This window comes from Ictidomys tridecemlineatus, chromosome 1, assembly GCF_052094955.1.
Source record: "Ictidomys tridecemlineatus isolate mIctTri1 chromosome 1, mIctTri1.hap1, whole genome shotgun sequence".
Classification (NCBI taxonomy): Eukaryota; Metazoa; Chordata; class Mammalia; order Rodentia; family Sciuridae; genus Ictidomys; species Ictidomys tridecemlineatus.
In genome coordinates this window covers 69215037-69236076 of record NC_135477.1, presented here as the reverse complement: position 1 = coordinate 69236076, position 21040 = coordinate 69215037, and the positions used below count along the sequence as shown (strand labels likewise).

The window sequence follows — 21040 nt, the reverse complement described above, 5'->3', positions numbered from 1 at the left end:
GCTTTTTATGAGCATGTGCTGTTGCTTCCCTCCCTGGTAGAAAAAAACCTTTTACTGGCTCTGAATCTGTGTTCTCTGTGTTATATCAGGCTCCTCAATTCATCCTTACTGTTCATCCCTTTTGAAAAAACAAACTTCAGTGCATACCATTTACTGTGTCTGCAGGAGACCCATCCAGCACTTAAAGCCCTCACCTCTTTTGGACAAAGAAACACCACCTCAGTGTGTAGCCTGTTCTCTCTTGGGGGAAAAGTGATCGAAGGACTATAAACATGTGTTTGTAAGTGCTATTTAAAATTTTTTTTAGTAGGGTTTTAGGAAGTCGAACTGAATGGGAGTGATGGGGATTACCATGGTGTGGTCTCCATACAGTAAAGGAGAGCAGTTCACACAGCTGGAGGAACTGGAGAGGAGGTAGCAAGGGATCCCGCCGGCTCCCTTTGGCTGGGAAATAATGTTATTCTGTGCTTTTTGAGTGTTTATTCCTTCTCTCCCTCCTTTCTTCCTTCAAGCATCCATACAGTTACCAAGCATCAGTGAGTGGCTCCTCTCTTCAAGCTCTAATTCAGTGCTATGTAAGAACAAAAAGAGTGAGAACATTTATTTGCCATCTTTGGATAGGAGGAAAAGAAAATTTTAAAGAATAAGCATATATGCATGTAACTAAAATTGGGATGTTTGTATATTTGAGAAATGTGATGGTCAAGGCCAATGTGTTTGAAAAACTTTGAGATTCTTATCCCAACTGTTTTTTTTTCCCCTAACGCACTACACATTGTCCTCAAACTCTTTCCCGCAGAAAAAAAAAAGGAGGTGATATGAATAAAGTGAGGAAGCATAATAACATTTTTTTTTCAGATCTTAAAAACATTTAAATAAGAAAAGTAGTGTTTAATTTGTTTACGTAGTGATTTGGAAATTTATTATTTCTGGGAAGTCCAGGGAACATTTAATTGAAGTAGGAAAGGATATTTTCTCTAATTTTTCCCTGTGAAAAGGAAATGTTGAAGCATTTGAAATATGTGTGTATCTTTGTATATTTTCTTCAGTCCACTTTATTATGTATCTAAGACAAGAATCCCAAAGGAAATGTCTCTCAGGGCCAGCTGGGTCATGTGAATTGCCCAAGTGGGTTGGATGTTAGATAAGCGGAGGTTGGGCACTGTGACACACTAGGGAGCCCCTTGCCCCTTGTAATAGGAGCAGCTGCTGCTTGGAACCTTTTCCTGGTTGCCAGGTGGCAGCCCAGGTGGAGGTGTGTGTGAGGGGAGATCTTCCAACTTTCATGGAAATCCAAATTTTTAAGTAAGTGATTTAAATCTTTAACACTGACGCTGTATGGGACAGAGAAACCTTGTTTGTGCTCTGCATTTCACTCATGGGTCACCATTTAGAACCTTTTGTTTTATACCATTAGAATGTATTAATATGATTTGGAGTACTCACAAAATTATTACAGTTTTTTATTTAAAAATAAAAATTTCTAAACATTAATTACAAATTTTTCAGTTGCATTTGGATTGACATCTCCCCATTTGTTGTGAGTTTAGCTATAAATATATACCACAGAGACTTGGCCCTTTAATAAACATTTGTTAAACTGTATTTGATGCTAAGGGGTTTAATAATCCATAGCATTCCAGTGTTTAAGAATCATAGAGAAATTTGAACACAGAAGCTGTTGACAGAATAAAACAAAGAAAAACAATATGTTTTCTGGTTGTAGAGTCGTCCACTTTGTCAAGTAAATAGAGAAAGCATCTGCTTTCAAAGACAAAGGAACTAATCATAGGGTTAAAGTGAAAACAGAGAGAAGTAGGCTCTGTGAATACTATTTTTATAGTAAAAATCTTTGCTCAGTCTCATTTTCTAAGCTATCATTTTTCTAGCTTGACTTCTTTTTATATTTTATTTTTGTCAACCTCTTGCACTTCTGAGAGCCAAAGGTTGACAAAATTTTCCCACCCTGTCCATGTGTTCTTGGTTGCAGATAAGAATATAGGCAGAAAAAGCATTCATTGCAGGAATATCCAGCAGTTACCAGAGGAGCCTAGGTTGCCAGAACCTTTGCAAAAATCGTACCACAGGAAAACTGAGCCACCACTGTGCCCTGGACACCCCTGATGGCACTGTCAGATGCTGCATGTATAGTTTTTTTCATGCCATGCCAGTGCCTTCTCTGTCTTGTCTCTTTGTGTTGCTTACTTCAGACTGGGAGTCCTGGGAGGGAGCATGTGATTGTCGTGGGCACACACCGGCTGGCAGGGATAGAAGGAATGGGCTTGTCAGCATCTCTGAATGAACCACTCCCACTAGTGGGAGGCCATTCTCTCACTAGTGATCATCTCTAACACAGACGACTCAGATGCTGGACCCCATTCTGTTAAATTTTAAATCACTCCTCAAGTAAGAGAATGGAGACGTTCAAAGCCTATTAGAGGCAAAGAAGTCAGAGGCTGTGCCATTCCCAAGACCTGCTGGAGTTGAAATTTTAATTCCTTACTGCCTGGCTCCCAAATCTATGCCCTTACCCATTTCCCATTCAGCTGATCTTCCTTGTAACATGAATGGCAGCATCACAAATCCTTTCCCTGACCTGAAGGTTGCTGTTTACTTTCTATTCCAAGAGATGTTCCAACTCAGTGCTGCCCTGACGTGCATTACATTGTCATCTGCCTTGCACAGCAGGAAATTCCTCAGGGTCAATACAGATGGTTTTGACACAGTGGTTCTGTGTAAGCACCTTTTGACAGCATAGTTTTTGGAAATGACTTCTTTCAGGGTCCATCCTCTGAATACCTAGCGTGTGCCTGCTAGGTGCTGGGTACTATGTTCTCAAGTCAGTTTCTGCCCCTTCAGTACTTACTTAGAGAGAAGGAAAGAATAGGTAACATATATATATATGCAACTTGTTTATTCAGTAAAAAACTGACAAGTGAAAAGTTTTGGAGGGTAAAAGATTGTTAAAGTCCATGTCGGAAAAGAAGGAAATAACTTATGCTAACCCTTTCCCCAATTTGCATATTACTGTGATAAGGGGTGGAAAAGGGAGTGTCAGGAAGGGGGCAAAAAGTACAGCCTGCTAAGCATGAGGAGAGGCCCAGAGGCACTAAGGACTAGTCCAACCTACATGAACCTAGCTTTTTAAAATACTCTACTTATTTGCCCTTGTCTCATTCTCAGCACTTTATGACATTTTTTTTTTACAATGGGTGAAACATTATTTTATTGCAATCAATTAACATTTAGTAATTCTAATTCTCATATGTTCTCTCTTGCTATGAAGTGCCATGTTGGCTACTTTACATTTGAGTTGTAGAATTTGGAGAGTTCTCTAAACAAATGACTCTGCTATGGGGTAAGTCACTTCCAGTGGGTACATTGCTGAGTTCTGATTGTTCCATGTGTTTTTGGTCTGGTTGGCCCAGTGGCCATCAGGGACATGTGATCCCCAGTGTAAAAGCTAGTGTACTGGTCTCATGATGAAATCTTATTGCAAGTACCTTTTATAAATGTTGTACTTTTATTATAAAACAATGGGCTGGGGTTGTGGCTTAGTGGTGGAGTGCTCACCTGGTGTGTGTGAGACAACAGGTTCGATCATTAGCACCCATAAAAATAAACAGATAAAATAAAGTCATTGTGTCCATCTACAACTAAAGAAAAAAAAGTGTATAAAACAAAAGCTCATGATCACAAAGTGAAAATAAGTTACTAACACCCAGGCTGAGACAGACATTTGCCCCCTACTAGAAGGGCTTGCTTGTCTAAAAACTCCCCATCTCCACTCTTCCCAATCATGACCTACCCCACAAAGGTAAGCACAGTCCTATTTGTTCAAGTCCCTTCCTTCAGCAAATCTTTTCTATCTCAAATCCTTTCTACCTGTGTGTCAGATGTAGTGGATTCAGGAAAGCTAGTGTTCTGACATTTGGTCTCCTGAGTTTTAGTTGTGGTTAAAATTCTTGTTTAGGTGGCTGGACTAGGAATATGTTTGGGTGCAAGGCTATTGAGTCTGTATTTTAACATCATGTTGGATGACCTGTTATTGCATTTGGCCCTGAGTCCTTCAGTTCCTGGGTGGTGCCTGCTTTTCTTTCAGGTTGAGGCCCTCTAGCCTCCTATAGTACTTCCCCTGGCAGGTTCTGGTGTGAGGACTGGCATGGGAGCCCTGGGAGCAGGCAACCAGACTGCCTGTGTCACTTGAGATAGGTTGTCAGTAACTTCATTCCAAAGCAGACACAAGTGTAATAAGAAACTCCGGGGCTGTGGATTCCTGTAACTTAAACCCTAGTCACTGTTGGACTGATTGCATAGGAAATAGGTTCCATAAGAAGAGGTTCTTATGTAAGAATATTTCACATGGTTTTCAGTATCATAGGGTTGTAGAGAGGTTCATTTTTCACTATGGTGTAATACACCTGTTTAACTGAAGTAGCAGCAACTCATCAACATTGTTTGATTTCAGTAACGCAAAACTGCTTGCCCTGTGTGCACAGAATGCCTTTCCTGTACAATGTGATCTCGGAGTATTGCAAGTCCATGCTTCTGTCTGGATTGAAAATGAAGGGTTCAAAGGCAGTGAAAATCAAGGGCTGACCACAAAGCCCAGGTGGCCCACCATCTACAACTACATGTTCTAGGTGCTCGGGTGCCTAACAGAAAGCCAGCCCCTGGGAGCTGCTTACTAGTTTATGAGGGGAATGATTGCTCTGTGGCTCTCAAAGCAGACGATTGATGCTGGGAATGAGTTGCTAGGTTGCCAGGAACTTCACTCCTAAGGTTTTCTTTTTATAGGAGGGGCTCACCTGGTAAGGGCCAAAGCAGTGAGCAGATCAGAGCAGGGGAGTCTGTTTCGAAGATGGCACCTTTGGTATCAGGAGATACAGAAAACCTTCCCCTTCCTAAAGAGCTTGGAGACAGTGTTTAGACTATGATTTAAGTTACACACAACTTTACTCTTGCTTTGCTGCAACAATTTATTTTTTTTCAAAGTACAGTCTACCAACCCTTGTTTCAACCAGTAGGATGGCCCGGGGGAAAGGTGGTGGTAGTTGGCGTGTGCATGTACTTGTGTGTGTGTGTGTGTGTGGGGGGGGCTCATGTTCTGGGTGCATACAAATACAGAGAATGTTATCCAGAAATATAGATCCCTAAGCCTCATGCCAGATGCATCAAAGCATTATTTCTGAGTGTAGAGACTGGGAATCTGTATTTTAATCAGAAGCTTGATTTTTGGCATAGCAGAGTCCTAGAATCCCCAATCTAGAAAGTAACAGTTTCCTTCATTCATTTGTGTGAGGAATGAATTGGACTGCAGAGGCCGGAACTTTGAAAAGAGAAGAGTAATAAAGGATGGGTCTCATACTTATTTGTTGATTTTGGGGAAAAAATGTAGTACATGTGAACTGGGGTGGAGTTTTCCCATTGTCTTGGAAGAGTCTCAAATTTTAACTCGCCTTTTTTGTAAACATTCTGAACCCAGATGAAGATGTGCTCTCTGGTGGCTTGGAGATGTCACTGCAGCCTTTCCCTGGTCTGGGAGTGGGGTGGTGGGCAAACTCCTGGAGTCCTTGATAGGGAGAGGTCTACCTGAAATATTTGTGAGCTGTGAAGTGGGTTGTGGTTCATTTCTACTCTCTGTTATTGCAAAAGCAATCCTTCTAGCTTTCATTTCAGTTAACTTAGTTCTTTCTTAATGAGAGTTGAATAAACAAGCAGCATTTGAAGTACCATATGGATTTCTAATTTGTTTTAGATTGACCTTTCATTAAAGTGTGCGTCTCTAGTCAGTGTCTTTTGTAGCTGCTTTAATTTTTTTCAGTACTTAAAGGTTAAAAATTTGTTACTGTGAAGGGCATTGAGCAATTTGAAGATGTCATCATAAATGTGATCAACTAAGCACAGCTCATTCTTAGAATTTCAGAATTGTAGAAGGTTTGAGCTGGAAAAAATCCCAGAAACCCTCTAACCATGTAGTGCCAATGGCTAAGAGATTGGGCTCTGGACCCAGATGGCCTGTGTTCCATTCAGGCTCTGCAGTTGATACCAGATGTGCCACCTGTGCCTCAGCCTCCTCAGTTTTCAAATGAATGTGGTTTGCCTATCACATAATATTGTTACAGAACCATGATGAGTTGATATATGCAGAATCTTGGACGAGTGCCCCAAACATAGTAAACCTTCATGTGCTATGTAATGGAAAAAACAGACCTGAAGGAATTTTGATATCCCTGTGGTCTTACAACTAGTTCAAGGTTTAGAAGTCAGGCCATTTAACTCTTGGTCTTATTTTGTTTCTATCAACTGTACCAGTTTAGCTTCTTCTAAACTATGGACTTAAAAATTTATATCTGTCCAATATGAACATCTATTTTGAAGTTCTGCGTAACCTCAGTGCTCAGACTCTATTTTTGAACAACAAAGTATGACTTGAACATAAAAAGATTTACACGCACAGTAGGACTCTTCTATTGATTGTGTTTTTTTTGCCCAGTAGTGCAACCTTTAACGATGACTATTAGAGAAACTGTAGCAGGATGCTGAAACCCTAGGTGACCATGACCATAGCTGAATGAAAATGCAATGTGAAGAATGGAAGAGGATTCACTAGAGTGATCATAGTGTACTAGGGGAGTGGGGTTACTAGGGCACGAGGGGGTACTGTTGGGATTGTTGCATCAGTTTTTTTATCAACAAGGTGGGCCACCAGTAACCCCTGGAGAAGTCTTCTTTCATTTCATTGATTTGACTTGGTAATATTCTTTCCTCAGTGCCTGTCATTCACACCTGGCACTTGGGTATTGTTAGAATCAGTAAGCAAACCCCCCATAATACATGTGCACACATTTGTATGTATTTGCAGGTAAGAATTTGTGTGTATATAACAAGTTGAAGGGAAAATAGTGAAAGTGTCTATTAAGAACCACATTCCTCCTGGACTGTTTATACCTGCTTTGTTTCCTTTCTCCTGTCTAACAAACTTTCCTTTCCTGTGTTTAAGGAGGAGGTGTCAGATGTTTCCTCCTGCTTACATAATTGAATTGAAATTCCTTAAAGTTTTACATAGGAAGGAATGGATTTTGTTTTTAAATCTTGTGATGGGGTGTAGACTGTATACATTTTTGTCCCTGCATGCCTAATAAACACCCACTCCAAGTGGTGGGCATCTCCTTGGAGCTCACCATGTGAAACTGTTAATTTCTCTCTGTTGGTAAAAATATTTCCTGAGCCCTGTGGACAGGATCAGCAAAAAAGAAAACCTACTAAAAACCCTCCTCATAACAGGCAGTGAGTACAGGTTAGCAGCTCACATTTAGACCTGTATGACCTTAGTGAAGTTATTTAAATTTAGAGTTCAGATTCCTTACCAGTAAAATGGGTTTAATTCTAGTATCTATCTGTTGGATCTTCCCAGTTCAGAGGTCACACCAAGATAGCTATAATTAATTCTTTCTTGTAGTCAGTTCCTAAGTGGCCTGGGTATCTGCTATATGGGACTACTTTCATGGCTATCAGAAGAAATGTGAAAGTGCACACAGGTAAGTGATGGACAGTGACTTGAAATGACAGCTCAGATGTGGTTCCGACAACCAGAGGTGGGCTGGGTGGTTGTATGGTTGGTGACTGGGATAGTGATGTTGCTTAAAACAGTGACAACAAAAGTAAGTTTAAGTTAAACATTATGGCAAGTAAAACATTCTAGAGGTCTTCCTTGCTCAGCCTGTGTAGTTAGTAACAAGTCTTGATACGTGCTGTGTACCTGACTGGGTGTTTACCAGTTTCCCTTAGCATTGTTTTCTCCTTTCCAGGTGTTGTCTGAATGGTCTCTGGGGGACAGTCTTGCATACCTTCCAGACCAATATGTACTTATAGAAAAAGAGTGAATTTCAAATCCAAAGCCTTTAAATTTCACATCATCATATGCTGACAGAATCCAGCTCCCCATTAATCAGGAAAAGATGTCACATACCATTTTTGGAATACAGTGCTTGGCTCATTCCAAGTTGCCTTTCAGGGGTATTTCAGGCATGAAATTTAAGCAATCAGGAGTAACTAGTTCATTTTTATGAAAGGGATGGATTCAATTCAGAACATGGGGTGAAAGCTCATATGGCACTTTTAAATGAAATACCTTTGTAATTTAAAAATATCAGCAGATTAAAAGTAATAATAATAATTAGGTTAGTGAGAATTCATTAGCCTGTATCTAACTGCCAGTCATACTCTGAAATCCTCAGGTCCAGTTGAAGAAGCATAGGGGCAGGAAGCATCATGATTACTAGCATGGAGCTGGAGCTACAATCCGGTTTTCCTCTGGAAAGCTGTGTGACAAGTGGCTTAACTTCCCTGTACCTCACTCTCTTCATTTTTAATATGAGAGGTGGTAATAATAGTACCTGTCTCTTAGGGTGAGCCCTGTGGATAGACTTATACATAAATATAAACTGTCTGGATTAGGCATAGTACTCCATGCCTTTGTAAATTACCTCTGCCACTTTGAAATCTACCAAGGGTCCCCTCCTCTGTCTTTCCCTGTTGTCAGTCCACCCACTTTTGGGAAATGAGTCCCCAGGTATTTCTCTTGTTGCATGGTGAATAGACTTGGAAGATAGAGACAGAAAGTAGAGTCTTCTCTGGATCAAAGGGCAGGCATTCTTAGTGCTTATTATAAAAGATTTGGGTTCCCTCAGCCCATATAAACACATTTCCTTTTTCTGTAATAAAAATATATATTTTTTCTGGTTTCTGAGAATTGGTTTTGCTGTTGATTTTTTTTTTTGTATTGCCAGTTCAGACTTCAGATCAGGTTCCCTATTTCTATGATGAAATATACATATTTTCTTGCATCTCTTCTGTTAAAGCACATTTTTCTTTTAAAAATCTGTTTTTTAAAAAATTTAGTAGTCACACTATTCTTGTTTACCAAAGCAAAATGGTTGGTTTTTACTACCTCATATAAGCAACGAATATTGCTTAAATATTTAATGAAGGTTACTAGATCTTTTTTCCTGTTTTAAAGCAATTTATTGCTGAAATCTTATAAAAGCATATTGCTCAATAATTCTGTTTTCTAAATAACTAATAACAATGCTTTATAATTTTGTGATTTAAAACATATCTACCAAAAAGTTAATTTTATCTTTCCTAAAATACTTCTAACATTCCTCTTATTTATTAATATGTAATATATATTTACATATACTCATTATTATATATAACATATATTACACATCTAAACTTGTTTAATAAATAAGGAATATTAAATTCAAAAGTATTTACAAAGAGCAATACCCTATAGTGAATATTGAAACACTGGAAAATGCTCCGGACATTATGTGGTAGTGTTTGAATAATGCTCACATTTGAATCTTGTAGCAAGACTAACAGCGTTGCGTAGAATCAGTGTTTATATGAAGCATACCATACATAGTTATTAACTTTATTTGCAGCACTGACTCACCATTGGCAGCTGATGGGACCAAGAACACACACTTAGAACATGGTAACAGCTGCAGGCAAGACTAGGGTATTGAACTGAATCGAGGCTGCTTCTCTTCTTTGTGCTCTTGTCCCAGTTCTTGGAAATGTTGGCCTCAACCATCACTCTGCATGCCAGCCTTTCCCACTCTTGATTTGAACTTGAAGTCAATGGATTCTGTGTTGATTGCCAAGCCAACAGGGGAGTTGTAATACTTTCCCACTATTTTTTTGATTTTTCTCAGCATTCTGAAAAACCCATACATTTCCCGGGAAATTTCTGAAATAATTTACTACATAGAAACACTGTTCTGTTCACTGCAGGGAGCCTCCCATGGTGGCCTTGTCTGTGCAGCACCACGTGGTCTCTCTGTTCATGTCTCTGGTGGCTGTCTCCTGGCCCCCTGTGCTCTAGCCACACAGGCTTCTTGGTTATTCTGAGAAACTCCAGGCAGGTGCTTCTGTGGGCACATGAGTCCTCTCTGCCTGGGTACACTCTTCCCCTGCCATATTTGTCTTCTGCCCTCCTTCAGGACTTGCTCACATGCACCCTCTGGAATGAGACCTTTGCTGACTGTTCTAGATAAAGTAACCCAGGTCCTAGGCACTCCCTGGCCTCTCCCGGCTCTCTTTTTCCTCATGGCATCCTGGTAACACTGTGGGGTGCTTTGAGGAAGAGATTATGCACACTGCTCTATCTTCTTGCCTAGAAAAGTGCCTATTGCAAAGTAGGAACTCTGTAAGTATTTGTTGAATAACGAATCCAGGCTACCAAGGCAGGTTTGCAAGAATAGATGGGAGGGGTCCAGTTTGGTGACTGAGAGATATGTTAGGAGGCTGTTGCCATGTACCCCCTTGGATTTGGTGAAAGTCTGAACCAAGGGTTTGAAGAAGAGAGAGGGAATCAAGACAGGAGGTGTCTAGGTATGGTGACAGATTTCATTTGGGAATGGAGAAGAAAGCAGTCTGGAATATTCCTTGGCTCTAGATTGTCAGTGAGATAGATGGTCTTTACATTCAGCTAAGAAAGAATTCTGGAAAAAGATTAAGCATTTGTTTTATAAAGCTTATTTGTGTATTAGTAAGAGAATAGCTTATTTCTGAAATTTGTGTTTATCTGAAATATAGTTTCTCAAAGGCTCTAAGTAACACTTGGCTGAAGTTCTGATTTTAGTTTGAGGTCAAGTTTCCTAAAATGTTTTAAAAGCTAGCCATGCAGGCAGGCTTTGGCCTCCAGGGAGTTTATATCTTTAGATAGAGAGATTTTTCTATATCTGGGAACTAAACTGGAGTTACTGAAGGTCTGAATACTTAATTAGCTTTTCAGGACCTTGAATCACTCATAGAATTAATATTTTAAGCATGAAGTTTACAGTTCTTTCTTTTAATAAATATTTCCTTATATAAGGAAGGTCTTTGAAGCAAAGGCCTTAATCATGTCTCGTATTCCGCTACTGCTGTCTGAATTTACTCACGAGGTCCTGTAATTGGCATCCTCTTGCTACCTTGGATAAGCTGCTTATTTATGAGCCAGGTCCTGCTCTGTATCTTTAAGGACTGGAAATAGGAAGATGATGAACTTCCTTAGATTCTGAGTTGACTTCATTTCAAATGTGTTTTACAAATAGGTAGAATATGACTCAGTGAATTCTAATTTAGTAACTTGGATGAATTTAGCAAATATCTACGATCACTCTAATTAAAAAAAAACCAAAGTTGATGTATGTGAGGTTCCTTGCTAATTACAATTCTTTACTTTGCTCTAAGATAATTTTCTCTCTCTTCTTGCTCTTGCCTGCCATGTGGGTGGCTTAGGCTCTTTTGGAAGGTAAAGATGATGGCATGATGTTGGTAATACCTGCTGGCCTGGCCCCATGTTGGGAGGCTCTGGCTTCTTTTCTGTGTAGTTAGAGGTGTCCAGGACCTCTGGGGACCCCATCTGTTAAGTGGAAGGAGTTGGCCTAGAGACTCTTGGTTATCTTCCAGCATTGAAATTCTGTGTTCTAACTCTGTGTTTAGTAAAAGAGAATGCAGTAGATCTGAATGTACTGATGTGGAAGGATGTCCATGACATATTGTTGAATGAAAAAAGCAACTTGTAGAACATTTTGTGTATCTACAAAAAGAAGAATATGTAGGATCTAATCTGTTAGCAATTGGGGGAGTAGAAGGGAAAGACTTACATTCCTTGGAACTAAATTTTATTTAGTCATATGACGTTTATAATTTTTAAGAGAAAAGCCAGATAGTCAAGGATTCTGTGATCCTATCTCAGATGCCACATAGGGCAGCTGCAGGCTGTTTCTGTACCCAGCATTCCCCATGGCAGAAGTTGGCTCAGAGATGGCTAGGTCCTTGGACTGACTGTATTCCCTTCCAGTTTCGCATACCTACCAGCTGCAGCCATTGGCTCTCCATGCCTGAATCTCTGTTCGCATTTGGATTTGCTACCTCGATTTAAAAATAATAATAAAAGAAAATCAAAGGAAGGTGTTTCTTAAAAATCTTTAACATTTTAACTTTTTTTTTTTTAATCTTGGGATTGAGAATTTTCTGCATTAGGAAGCCTTAATGAAAATTTGGTGTGTCTCAGGATGTCCTTTCTCTGACTGACAATAGACAGTGAGTACAGGAGTAGCAGTTTACATTCAGACTATGTGACCTTGACTAAGTTATTGAACTTCAATTTCCTTGACAGTAAAATGGGTTTCATTCTAGTATGTATCTGATGGAGCTTTCTGGTACAGAGATTAGGCTGAGGTAACTCTAGTCAGCTGTGGAATGGCTTTCTGTGTGTGTTTAGTGACGGGCATGCCGTATGCATTTCCATCTGTTTGTCACTGCTAAGGGAGTGTTGTTATCTAGTTCTTGAATGTGGCCACAGGTGTAACTTATTTTTGTTCTCTTCCACGGCCCCTTAATTGAACTTGTTTCTACCATAACTTATTAGAGTGGCTTGTGTCTCTGCCTCCTTAGTTGCCTGGGAGAGAGGACAGCTGGGGGTGTAGCCATCAGTGTAGAGAATATAAGTTCTTACCAGCTATCATCTGGGACCCCTGCTCTCAGTGCTTCTTGCTGAGTCTCTGGTTTTCTCTGCAGACTGCAGGGATGACTTAAAACCTTTCAAGTTCTTTCAGGCCTAGAGCTGCCTGGCCTCCTCTTGGCCTTGGCCTTTGTTTCTGTGTCACTCCTGTTAGTACAGTCTCACTTTGACCAGCATTTAAGGGTGGAATGACGTGGGAAATTTGTCAGTTACATTGATGTCCCTTTTTTATTCTCATCTTTTGTGACCTGGCCATGCTTGTAGAGGGACTGTTATAGAAGTGAGGGAGATGACTGTCCATCTGTTCTCTTATGTTCTGTTAGTGGGTGCCCTGTTTACTCGGAGACCCCCAAGGAATTGGGGTGGCCTTCACTCAACTTTTTTTTCTATATTTTTATTAGAGCTTTATAGTTATACATATAGTAGTTGGGTTGATCCTGACAAATCATACATAGAATTTAATTTCAGTTCATGATCCCAACTGCTTTTCTTTCCTGTTTTAGTCAGCTTTTTCACTGCTATGACTCAAAGACTCAACCAGAATATTTGTAGAGGAGGAAAAGTTTATTTGGGGGCTCATGGTTTCAGAAATCTCAGTCTGTAGACGGCATAGTCCATTTCTTGGGGCTCAAGGTAAGGCTGAACATCAAGGCAGAAGAGTATAGGGGAGGGAAGAAGCTGACATGGCGATCAGAAAGCAGAGAGAGTCCACTCTCCACATACCAAATATATACCACATAGCCACGCCCCAATGAACCACTGCCTCCAGCCACACCCCTCCTGCCTCCAGTCACCATCCAGCTAATCCCATCAGGGATCAATTCACTTATTAGGTTGAGGCTATAACCTAATCATTTCTCCTCCAAACCTTCTTGCATTGTCTCACACGTGAGTTTTGGGGGACACCTCACATCTAAATTATAACATCTCCTGTTCTCCCTATCCTCTCCTGTTCTTATACTCTGCTAGACTTTCTTTCACGCATCTATTTATTTATATTTGATTAGTTCTTTTTACTTATACATAAAGGTGAAATTCCCTGTGGTATATTTATATATGCACATGACATGATTTTTAAAGAATTCATTCTGCGTTACCTCCCCTTGCCCATCCCTCCACTCTGATCTCCTTCTTGTATACTACTGATCTTCCCAGTATCTTTTTGATATCTTTTTCTCCTCTTTCCTTTATTTTGGCTCCCATTTGTTGGAAGTTCTTAGTTCCAGTGTTCTGTGTAGTATTTACTTTCTTGTGATATCTATTGTTATCTCTTGCAAATACAAGACTTCATGGCCCATCCTGCTTTACCAGAATTCTAGAGAAAATATGGATTTGGTCACTGGAGCTATAGGGGAGCTCCCATAATTTTCTTAAGAATTCTTGATCATGGCTCCCAGAAGATGGTATGATTTTTTTCCCCCTGTGTCCAGAATCTGACAATTTTTTTTGTGTGTGTAGGTACTAGGGATTGAATTTGGGGACACTCGGCCACCGAGCCACATCCCCAGCCCTATTTTGTATTTTATTTAGTTTAGAGACAGGGTCTTACTGAGTGCTTAGTGCCTCGCTTTTTTGCTGAGGCTGGCTTTGAAATCGCAATCCTCCTTTTGCCCAGCTTCCTGAGCTGCTGGATTTCAGGCATGTACCCACCATGCCTGGCCAAAAACTGCTTTCTTAAACCTACTTTTGGTTCCTTTACACTAATGAGTACTGAAATATGTACTAATAAAGAAAAAAATTGCTAATTTTGCTAGGGATACTTCCATTTTAATGTAAAATTATTAAAGGCTTTAGGCATCAAACCTGGGTCCCCAGTGCTTCTTGACCAATAGTGACCCAATAGTTTTGATTAGGCATGTGTGTGATGGCTTCTAAATCACCTGTGTAGGCTGATGATGCTGCCAGTTGTGGCAGCAGGTGATATGTAGGTGTTGATGCAGATGGTGGTAGGCATGAAGAGAGACCAAGAGATGGGTGACATGCTGGGAGACTTTTGTCCATGCACGACCATTGTCTCTCTTCCCACATTCTGGTGCCTTGTGCTGTTCCTTTATTGGGGAATATCAGAATAATTTCATTTGTTGCTCTGAGCACAGCTAAACATTAAGATAAGGACTATCCAGTGCAGAATCAGCAGCTAATAATTAAGAAAATGTGACTTTGTTGGCATTTTGTTTTAACTAATACAGACAACACGAGAAGAGTAACCTTAGGCTTTTTAATGAGTGACAAGAATTTAACATGTAACATTAAGCACATGTCTTGGAGCTTAAGACATAATTTATGTCATAATTTATCAAGTCATATATCCAGAAGCAGTGGTCCAGAGAGGCAAGCATGAAGTTTCTACCTGCCTTACCTTGCTGATGTCATTTTAAATAGCATAAACTAGAAATTTATGGGTAAAGATTTGCCGTCTATCAAACTGCAAATGAAAGAACTTGAGATTTAGCTCGGGGTAAAAGTATACCCCCACCCCCCACCATATCAGTAATACAAAAATGTATTAGTAGTTTGCGCTCGTTGAATTTTCATTTATAATGTGTCAGGAGCTGTACTAAGTGCTTTTTTTGTACTCAATTTCATCTAATACTCAAAGCAACTTTATAAATACCATTCCATCTTATGGATGAGTTAAGTGAATCACAAGAGAATGAATACCTTGACCAAGACCATGTAATTAATCTGTGCATGTTAAAGGTATGCGATTTGAGTGCAAGTGGTTCCATCTAGTCAAGTGTTGATCATCACTTACACGTTTCTCTTAAGTGGAGGATGAAACCTCACTAACCAGGGTAATTGTGAACCTATTGTGGACAAGGCCAGTTTAACTTCATTTATGAATAATTTAATGTTGGCATAAATCATATCACTGTGGCTCTGATTGGCACTGTGGTTATATTTGTTTCTGTGGCTTTTGTAACACATTACCACAAACTTGGTGACTTTAGCTACAAAAATTTATTTTCTGACAATTCTGGAGTCCAGGAGATCAGTTTCATTGAGCCAAAATCAAGGTGTTGCCAGATTAAGACTCCCTCTGCAGGTTGGAGAAGAGAATGTTCTTTCCTCTTCAGTTATTTTGGCTGCCCACATTGTCTCCCCCTTGTCTGTTTGGTGTCTCCCCCTCGTCTGTTTGGTGTCAGGCCACTCTCTGCCAACCTTTTATAAAGATACCTTTGATTGCATTTAGTATCTACCATGATAGTCTGTCCCAGGCTCAAGTTCTTTAACCTAATCACACTATAAATCCTTTTTGCCATATAAATTAACGTTCATAGATTCCAGGGACTGGGATGTGGATATCTTTTCAGAGGCCATTATTCATCCTCCTGCAGTGGCAAATAGAATTAGAACTTTTGATCTGCCGTGTAGGAGTATGCTTAATTTCAACAATTCTCTGACTGTTTTGTGGGTCACAGATGGTAAAAATGTGAAAAAATTCCATGGTCAAACAGATCTGAGAATTATTGTGTAATGTATCCATTCTTACGGAGATTGACAATGCACAATGAAGACTGAGAATTCCTGTGACAGAGAAAGCTGCTTAAGCTTGTGGAGCCCAGAGTTCCTTAGACTTGGATTACAGAATGATTTGTGTTAAAGGGTACACTTATTTACATCTCTTAAACTGCTACAAACATATTTTAGGAAGCACTAGTTGAGTTGTCACCCTCAGTATTTTGAAGGCATGGAATATGTTAATTGACTGTGTTATTTAATAACTTAAAAATAGACAAGTATGCAAAATTAAATGATAATATATGATGATTTTTAAGAATGGATGTTGTACCAGATGAGTTGTCCTGGTTAAAATATATTATGAGTTACCATAGGGTTGAAATTATTCTGACATGGAATAAGCTAAAGGAACTTCATGGAGACGGGGTCCTCCTCTAAGTGTAGAGCATCCATGTGAGAGCAAATGAATTGGCCAGAGAAAGGAGGGCTCATTTCAAGAGAAGGTTCCTGATGATGTGGATCATGCCTTGAATGTCACTCCAAGGAGTTTGGGCTTCATTCTCTAGGCCAGAGATTGGCATACCATGGCTGTAGGCCAAAAGCAGTTCTTCATCTGTTTTTATAAAATTTTATTGGAATATAGCTACATCAGTTTATTTGCATATTACATGTGACTTCTCTGGTACCATAATGACAAAGGGGGGTTGTCTTACAGAGCTTTATATATTTGCTCTGGGACTTTATAAAGAGGTTAACTAACTCTGGTCTAGGTATTGGGACCTTTCAAAGGGTTTTTATTATCAGAGTGGTGTTATCCTTGAGTTTGTGTGTTAGAAAGCTTATTATGGCAACTGTGTGGAGAGTAGATTAGAGACTACAAAGATTAGGGCACTGGAAGCAGGAATGAGAGGGAAGGGAACAAAGAGGTTTTTTGGATATAGACTCTGCTATGCTTGGGTATGGGGTAAAGGAGAAGGAGAAACCAAAGGTGATTTTTAAAACATAAGCTTTTAATGTTGGAATAGTTATAGATTATAATAGAAATGTTCTGAATAGTACAGAGTTCCTATATTCCCCACATCTCGTTCTCCTATTGTTATCATCTTATGTATATATGGAACATTCGTCATTCCAGTGATCCAATATTAATATATTATTATTGTCTCAAATGTTTTATTCATATTTTCCTAGTTTTTACCGAATGTCCCCTTTCTGCTCCTGTACTCCATTGAGTATGTCAGATTACAACTAGGTGCCTTGTCTCTCTAGATTTCTAGACTGTGATCTAGACACTCTTAGTTTTTGATCACCTTGACAATTTTGAGTAACTAGCCAGATATTTTGTAGAATGTCTCTAAGTTGGAATTGGCCCAATGTTTTTCTCCTGATTAGATTGAGGTTAGGATTATTGCCAAGATCACAGAAATGGAATGCCAGTTTCATCTTATTATAGCTAGAGGCATAGTAGCAACATGACTTGACACTGTTGATAGTGACTGGATCACCTGATCAAGTTAAGATAGTGAGTGATATCATTTTCTCTTTCCTCTTGGACGGAGTCACTATTGCAGCCCACACTAAGGACTGGGAGTGTCTACTTATGTTGAAATTTTCTGCATAGGAATTTTGTATATTCTCTCCCATTTTCTTATTTATTCAGTCATATATATGTATCAGTACGGATGCATAGATATTTAACTTATGCTTTGTTATAATCCAGTACATCATTTACTGTATTGCTCAAATTGTTCCAATTTTGGCCATTGAAAGTTCATTTATATACCTGTGCCCTTTGACAAACCCCACTGTTAAGTTTGTGCCTGTGTGTTTCAGCACTTCCTTACTTTCTGGCATCACAGGAAGCTTCAGGCTCAACTTTTCTATTGCATGCTTCAGCCCTTAAATCACCCATTCTCTAGGGAGCTCCAAGGGGTTGGGCAGAGGTGAAAGTTGTCAAAGAAAATTGAGGAGGAGTCAGAGAAGCAGGTAGCCAACCCAAGTAGTTCAGTATTCTGACATCCCAGGGTGATATGCATTTCAAGGTGGGAGGATGGCAATTGTGCCTTTTAAAGTCAATGTTCAGGGAGGTCGGATACAGTCTTGAACAGAGGAATGGGAAAGGGGACTAGGAGATGAGGAGGGGGTCAGACATGTTGGCTTTCAGAACCAGGCCAAGGCATTCCGACTGTTTGGCAGGAGAGGTATGTGTAGGGCTGATGAATGCAGTACTTTAGGATGGTTAGTTTTGCACTGATTAGAAGAGGGATTTCCATTTATTTATTTATTCAGTTGTATCTATATATCACTATTAAATGGAAGCAGAACTTGCAGTTGCTTCCCTGGGAGATTTAGACATGAATGCCTGGAAGAATGAAAGAAAGGCAGAACATAAGGCACCATTATTTGCCCACCAAGGATTTCTGCATATATTAGGTTCTTTCATAGGGAACAAAAGAGAGGAATTAGTGACTAAGCAATCTGTTTGCTTACAAACAAATTTAACAAAGTAGCTTGTCTTAAAATATCCACACTGACTTATTGTAATTACTAATTTGCATGGTCTCCTTTTCTTGAAGAAGATTGAAAGGTGTGCTTGAACTTTGCAGAGCTGGGAAAGTTACACAGTCTAAATACATGAAGTCTGAGTTTTTAATTTGATTTTTGTAGGGTCTCTCCAATCAATTTTACAATTATTTTCTATCAAACTTATTGCTTTTTCCCTTTTAGGTGTGTGTGTGTGTGTGTGTGTGTGTGTGTGTGTGTGTGTATGTGACTTAACAGTTGTGGTACTTCTAACTGAGCCTTGATTGTGTGGAATGAATTATCTTGGGAATTCTTATTTGTTTTTGGTTGGTTGAAAATGTTTTAAACTTATCATTTGTTTTGCATATAACTGGAAAGACACTACTTTAATCTACATTTTGTAAAAATGGAAGGATAGTTGCCAAATTAGTGGTATGAAGGGAAGTTTTATAATTATCCTTTTAGACTAGGCATGAAACCACCATATGATCCAGCTTTACCACTCCTCGTATTTATCCTAAAGAATTAAAGTAGCATACTACAGTGATACGTGCATACACATAGCAGTACAGGTCACAATAGCCAAACCATGGAACCAGTCTAGGTGTCTATTGATGGATGAATGGGTAAAGAAAATGTATATATACATAATGGAGTTTTATTCAGCCATAAAGAAGAATGAAATTGTGTCATTTGCAAGAAAATGAACGGAACTTGAGAGGGTGGGAGGAGGGTAGGGAAAAGGGAAATATTAGGGAATGATATTCGCCAAATTATGTTGTTATATCATGTGCATATGACTATGTAACAACACATCCTACCATTATGTACAACTCTAATGCACCAATAAATATATGAAAAATAAAATAAAATCACCCTTTTACTCTTAAAGCTATTTTGGACCAAACCACTGATTCTAACATAGATTCCCATTTTGTTCTTGGAGTTCATAACTTGCCTGGACCTGGTTTCCACATTAATTCTGTTTTTCATACCTTCATTTGTTCTTTAAGTGAGAATGAATGAATTTTAGTAAAATGGGGCAGCTTCTTTTGTGTGTGTGCTGGCACACTCCTGTAAGCCAGGAATCTTTGTTTGGCTTATTTCTTAACAGCAGTATCCATTTTGAAGTGAAAACAATATTTCATTAAATTAAGAGAAATTTCAAGTTATTTTTTTTAAATATGTAAAATGAAGATAAAAATACGTACTTCAAGAGGTTTCCTAATAGGTAGAAAGGATAAAAGTGTCATGTATTTTAAGCATAGTCTCTACTTACCCATTTCTATAGATTTCCCTGCAGTAGCTGTGTGCCTTGTGCTTGATGCTGTGGGGTACTGCTTTATTTAGCAGGAGAACTTTCTTTTTTTTTTTTTGGTAGTCAATGGACCTTTATTTTATTTATTTAAATGCCGTGTTGAGAATTGAACCCAGTGCCTCATAGAGTAGGCAAGTGCTCTACCACTGAGCCACGACCCCAGCCCAGCTGGAGAACTTTCTGAAGCAGAACCAAGAGAAAGGAGATCATTTGGGCTTTTCCCCCGTGGTCCATCCAACAGAATCTCCAGCCAGGGGACCCTCCAGCAGCTCTTTTTGAATTCACTAAATGTGGAAACCTGGGAGGAGAAGACATTTGACTCTGGAGGATGATTGGGTTCCTTGGGGGTGCTGTGTCAAGTATGCCACGGTGGAGGGACCCTGCCATTCCATCTCTATTCACCTTGAAGCTTTTCTTGGTGAGGTGGGTCACTGGTGTTCTTCGTGTACTTCTGTGAAACAGCCACCTTGTCACCCTCAACACCATCTCTCTTGCTTTTATTCATATTGCTGCTGTTTTCTCCTTGGAGCCATGAGGATCACCAGGGCTGTATTCATTTTGTTTCTCTTGTTCTTTCAAAGAGAAGCCGTGACCAAATAATACTTAACCAAATAATAAACCTGCTGAAGTTAAAGGAGAAATAGTGTCCATCGATGGAATACATAAATGGAAATGAATGTCAAATGAATGTGTTCCTTCTTGGGGCAAAGGAAAAGGGATGGTTATAGTCATTGTATTGATCCTGGTGGAATGCTGGGACTGAGTTTGTAGCACAGGTGCTATGTGTTGCAAGTACTTCCTATCACTGACTCACCCCTATTTATATTCTTTGCATTTCCCTTACTTTATATCTTCAAATTATTTTGTCTCTTAAAACTGTAAGACTTAGCTGGGCACAGTGGCACATGCCTGTAATCCTAGTGTCTTGGGAGGCTGAGGCTGGAGGATAGCAAGTTCAAAGCTAGTCTTAGCAACTTAGCGAGGCCTTAAGCAACTTAGCCAGACCCTGTCTCAAAATAAAACAATGAAAAAGGGCTAGGGATGTGGTTCAGTGTGTTCAGTCCCTGGTACCAAAACAACAACAGCAAAACCCTCAACAATAACAACAACAAAAAATCTTCCAGGGCGGCATTTTATTTATAATTTTTTTTTTTTTTTTTTTGGTGGAAGGCAGTACTGAAGATTGAACCCAGGACTTCACACATGCTATGCAA

At 39.5% G+C, this 21040-nt stretch overlaps 1 protein-coding gene across 3 annotated transcripts in view; it reads left to right on the top strand.

The window, feature by feature from the left end:
* The window catches only part of Sgms1 (sphingomyelin synthase 1), a 241629-nt gene that overhangs the window by 20112 nt on the left and 200477 nt on the right, over positions 1-21040 (top strand). The window contains exon 1 of one of the 3 annotated variants that reach the window (XM_040273816.2): positions 166-280. The exons of the other annotated variants lie outside the window; for them this stretch is intronic. The gene's annotated coding sequence lies outside the window, so the exon portion shown is untranslated. Of the gene's footprint in view, positions 1-165; positions 281-21040 lie in introns of those variants that run through there. 3 annotated transcript variants of the gene reach the window in all.